At 42.8% G+C, this 5,625-nt stretch overlaps 1 protein-coding gene across 2 annotated transcripts in view; it reads left to right on the top strand.

Annotated features, from left to right (window-relative positions):
* Positions 1 to 257: 257 nt before the first annotated feature.
* Positions 258 to 5,625, top strand: part of tjap1 (tight junction associated protein 1 (peripheral)) — a 155,016-nt gene continuing 149,648 nt past the window's right edge. The window contains exon 1 of one of the 2 annotated variants that reach the window (XM_063191583.1): positions 258 to 666. The gene's annotated coding sequence lies outside the window, so the exon portion shown is untranslated. Of the gene's footprint in view, positions 667 to 4,871; positions 5,190 to 5,625 lie in introns of those variants that run through there. The other variant, XM_063191585.1, reaches the window with a different exon arrangement.

Here is a 5,625-nt window from a genome sequence, read left to right as displayed (position 1 = left end):
GCGAAACAATTCTATTGTAGGCTAGGATTGTACCTAAAGGCTTCAGACACTCGCTGTTGGATAAGGCCTATCTATTTTGTTTGAAGCACCGGGAAGGCATTTTGGCAGTCTAAGATCAATATCTGTTGTCAGGATGCGGGTTTGGTGATGCTGTGTGCACCCTAGCCGGGTTTGTGACCCATTTAGTGTTCTAGCACAGAGAGTTAGTTGTTCTGCCGTGCAGAATAGCCAGACAGACACCAACATTACACCTGCTGTCTCTCCCGAAAAACTCACGTCAGGACGCGCAGTACGTGGGGATTCCTAAGGATTACCCGGCGTGCCCCGCGGGAAAGATGGCGGTCGAGAAGGATCGAAGGAGATAAACTTTATCCAGCATAAGGAACATTAAAAAATCGTTTTCACAAATAAGCAGTAACAGCTCGTTATATAGACCTAGTGTATTCTTGGGAGAGCCAGTGTGTTCGCATATGCGAAGGACTCCGTCGCTCATAACGGGCCGAATGCACAAGTCAGTGTTGCTCCGCTAGCAAGTGCTAGCCAGGAAAGGAACTGCGGTGTGTGGGCAAGAGGAAAAATACAGGATAAAGTTTATTACAACGACCGAAAAGTGGGAGCTCTCCTGTAAACGCACACGGTTATAACACAAGTTTGAGGGCAATACAGGTAAGACGTGGCTTTATTAACACTTGTGTGTCACATGTTTTAGATTAGAGAAGTTTTCTGTCAGATGTGATTTAGTTGTGTGACGCGACTGACATTGGAATAACGTTGACCGAGATTTTAGTGGATGAAATCAGTGTTTAATACTACGTAATACTATAGCTATATAGCAGAGAACAGCCGAAAACTCAAATTGGAGATTTTGCAAAATTGCATTTTGTTTTTGACACTCCAATATCAGCAGGATTATATTTTATTTAATTCAACGCAGCCATGGTATAGGCTTCAATTGTCAGGTAACGGTAAGATGAAAACGTTTGGGGAAAAGTTTATCGACGCTCTCTGGGTGGTTGTCAATATTATCGATTTACTCCAATAATCACGGATAGAGATTGAAAGAGACACGGAGCATGCTGTGGATTGAAAATGCGGCAGGTACTGTATCAGTTCGTAACTAACGTTACGTGCCCAGCACATCGCCTCGGGCTAGGCAGCTTGTGTCTGGACTAGTGGGGTGTGCTGCCAAGCGTTTATAATCTCTGCATTTGGGCAAAGGAAAGCAGCTAGAACGCTTTGATTGCTCACCCCTTGGTTTTGGTAATGGAATACGGCATACGTTCATTCCGTTCTAGAAGATGAACCAGGTAAAAGCCCCGAGCCAGTTCGCTCAGAACGCAGCATACCGTCTTACATTTCATGGGTACTATTTGCTATTAATTTCGGGCCACTGAAAAGATTAGGCATGGTGTGTCTGAGCTGAACTTTCACGGTTTCCCTACACCATTTCCTTCACAAAGAGACGCAGTAGACATTGCCTGCACTACAAATCTCTGGCGGGATGAAGTCATGCATCGTTGCATGCTTGCGCTATGTTTATCACAGCGGCGAGTACTTGGGGGAAATGAATGTAATATCCTACAGTTGTGAATAGTGTTCTGGTCGAGTTGACCAGTGGTGGAAAACAAACACCATAGTGTATTGTGAATGAGGTAGGCTACGTTGTGAGTGTGTAGGTTGACCTACCCTACTGGACATTCTGAAGGATTGGTGGTGCCAAGACTAGAACTAGTTCGTTGTGGCAGTCAGAAAATGTTTTGTGCAAGTGCTGTGGTGAAATTCTGACGTTCACCGGCCGAGGATATCTATCTGCACATTTATGCAATTTCCCAAATGCGGCTCTTTAATCCACGCGGCTATCAACATTAGGTGATCTTTTGTTGATTTTTTTTGAGTGATACGGATTATGTCTCATGTGGATGTTGTACTGATTTGCATTTACGCAAGCAATAACGCAGGTCGTAAAAACGTAACAGGCAGGCTGTCACAAATTGAAGTCGTCGCAGCTATCATTCAAACTTTGCTGTGTGTGTCTGTGTGTGTGTGTGTGTGTGTGTGTGTGTGTGTGTGTGTGTGTGTGTGTGTGTGTGTGTGTGTGTGTGTGTTTCTCAACCGGTCGATGAGTTTGACCCTCTATCCTTCTGCAGATGACACAAATCTCAACCGCCTCGAATGAATGAATGATGGGCATTAACCCTCTAACATAAATAGCCGTTTTACGTGACATGTAAGTTTAGGCTCAGGAGGCGGCGAGTATTGACAAGTGCAGCGGTAATCTATCCGCCACAGCATGTAGAAGACTATACGGTGTGCGCCGGTGCTCCAGCACGTGACGGGCAAGGCTGCTAAAAAGGGTTTTCTGAGGCAACAGCGGCGGTCCCTCCTTGGACTGGTGTTTTATGCACGTCTGCCCTTCCCTTTCCCTTCCCTTCCATCCGCCGCCGGCTCGCGAGTTTGCGAAACATAGGACGATATTGCGCCCAACTGCGTTTGGCGTCTCCGATTGGCTACAACGGCTCCCTTGTTCCTCCCCTCTGATGGCTTTCATTTGACAGCAAGAATTTCAACTCTCGCTCAAAGCAGGCTTGCAGAACATTCGTGTAGGCCTACAAATAATTTGGCCGATCTCTTGAAACAGACACTAAAATTAGGGTAACAACAAACAAAAAGTAGGCTACCCAAACCATTTACGATGCAGTAGGCCTACACAAATGCCGTGTCGTATTTCATTTTAGCGTGGTTTGGCATATCTCTTGAAACAGATGTGCCAAGTCAAACAAACGTAACCATATAGCCTACCCAATGATGCAGTGAGCTCCAGTATTTGATTTCATTTTTATTTACATAACCTAATAAATGAAAGCGTCACTAAATGCAATGTAATGTAGCCTTATGTAGCCTAATCCTAACTGCATAAACTCCTGTGTTTATACAAATGCCGTATCATGTCATTGTTTTATGGTTTGGCTCATCTCTTGAAACAGATGACACTCAAAGCATAAACAAAAGCAGGCCTAGCCAACGATGCAATACAAATGACGTTTCTTACCATTTCATTTTATTCACATTATCCAAACCTCGAGGTGATCTGGTAAACTGTCCACCGAGTCCATGGCACATGTGATAGCTGTAGGATTAACCATCTATTTATTATGTCGGTAAATCCATCTGGTGGTCATATTAGGAACTGCATTCTGCATATCAATTAATCTAACATTAACACATGGATACTTTGATAAGGTCTGTAATGAAACACTGAAATTGCGGTGATAGTTTTCTGTTGTCTAAGTACCTCAGTTTTAACCAACTTTGCCTGTGACCTGACAAAAAATAGGTGGTGTCATGATGACAGACAAGGCATATTGGATTGTAGAAAATGTATTAAATAGTATTTGGAACAAGGCATGAATCAGATTTCAAGGAGTGAAACTGCTACAGTGGCATCAACACAATGATGAAAGACAATGCATATTGGATTGGATTTAAACAAACTACATTTTGTGATTTTACATTTTCCTTGGTTTGCATGTTTTTAAACTGACCACATTTTGTGATTTTACATTTTCGTTGTTTTGCATACTTATTCATTTTTGGTGTGGTTTGCTGTCACACTGGCTCATGTTGCTGTGCATCATGTTGCATTGTTTATAATGGTTTGTTTTGCTGTGCTGCTTGATTTTACATTTGCATGCTTAGATTTGATCTGCGTGATTTGAGTGTGCTGTCCTCATTATGCTCTCTGCCTGCTTGCCTCCCGGTGTCTATTTGGCACTGCAGCAGTTTCACTCCTTGAAATCTGATGTATACCTTGTTCCAAATACTATTTAATACATTTTCTACAATCCAATATGCCTTGTCTTTCATCATTGTGTTGATTTGCCACTGTAGCAGTTTCACTCCTTGAAATCTGATTTATACCTTGTTCCAAATACTATTTAATACATTTTCTACAATCCAATATGCCTTGTCTGTCATCATGACACCACCTATTTTTTGTCAGGTCACAGGCAAAGTTGGTTAAAACTGAGGTACTTAGACAACAGAAAACTATCACCACAATTTCAGTGTTTCATTACAGACCTTATCAAAGTACCCTGTTAGATCTACAGAAGTGGGGATGAATTGATGTGCAGAATGCAGTTCCTAATATGACCACCAGATGGATTTACCGACATAATAATAGAAGGTAAATCCTACATTTGCTACCACATGTGCCATGGACTCGGTGGACAACTTACCAGATCACCTCGAGGTTTGGATAATGTGAATAAAATGAAATGGTAAGAAACGTCATTTGTATTGCATCGTTGGCTAGGCCTGCTTTTGTTTATGCTTTTAGTGTCATCTGTTTCAAGAGATCAGCCAAACCATAATAAAATGACATGATACGGCATTTGTATAAACACAGGAGTTTATGCAGTTAGGATTAGGCTACATTACATTGCATTTAGCTGACGCTTTCATTTATTAGGCTATGTAAATAAAAATGAAATCAAATACTGGAGCTCACTGCATCGTTGGGTAGTCTATGGCTACATTTGTTTGACTTGGCACATCTGTTTCAAGAGATATGCCAAACCACGCTAAAATGAAACACGACACGGCATTTGTGTAGGCCTACTGCATCGTAAATGGGTTGGGTAGCCTACTTTTTGTTTGTTGTTACCCTACTTTTAGTGTCTGTTTCAAGAGATCGGCCAAATTATTTGTACACGATTGTTCTGCAAGCCTGCTTTGAGCGAGAGTTGAAATTCTTGCTGTCAAATGAAAGCCATCAGAGGGGAGGAACAAGGGAGCCGTTGTAGCCAATCGGAGACGCCAAACGCAGTTGGGCGCAATATCGTCCTATGTTTCGCAAACTCGCTCGCCGGTCCCTCGTGGCTTTCTATTCCGCTTGCCTCCTCTTACCTCAGGCAGCTTGGGTAGTGTAGCCTACCCGCTCTGCTCCGGCGGAGACATTTCTGGTAGGCTAGAGACGTTTCTGCTTGATAAACAATTAATGATTGAGTCACCCCGAAGCCATGACGTCGCCGGCTCCACGGCTGTCATTTCTGGAGAAGGACAGTTCCCTTTTGGTATTATTTTTTCATTGGTGTGCTGGGTTGGCATCGTTTCCTAATGCGACTGCGCTCCCTGCGCGGTCTGGAATGTGTCACCCAGCCGGGTCAGCTTACTGAGACGTTGTAACGGTGAGTTCTAGGTGAACACTGCATTATGCATCATGATGTCATTCCTACACAAGCTGAAAGTATCATTTTGATGTAAATCTATTGGGAAAAGTCTAGTCTTCTTCTAAATTGACTTAACAGGGGACATGTGCCTTCTCACATACAACAAACCAGTAGTTACCATGTTATATGTTATGCTTGATAAAACACTGTACTCAGTTCGATAGGTGTGCACTGTGCATTAGAGAGAGAATTCTATTGACAAAACTCAACTTGAAAGAGTGTTAAAAGTGGATATGTGTGTCTTTAGAGAACTGGTGACGGTTACCTATTCAATAATGCTGCTATGTGAATGACTGAGAGTCAGAAACCGAGTGTGAGAGTAATTCTCACATGTGCAAACCATGTGTGTTAGGGGGTTACTGAGGTTACTGTGTGTTTATTAGTACGGTATGGC

Source organism: Engraulis encrasicolus, chromosome 24 (assembly GCF_034702125.1).
Source record: "Engraulis encrasicolus isolate BLACKSEA-1 chromosome 24, IST_EnEncr_1.0, whole genome shotgun sequence".
Lineage (NCBI taxonomy): Eukaryota > Metazoa > Chordata > Actinopteri > Clupeiformes > Engraulidae > Engraulis > Engraulis encrasicolus.
This window is presented reverse-complemented; position numbering and strand designations above follow the sequence as displayed.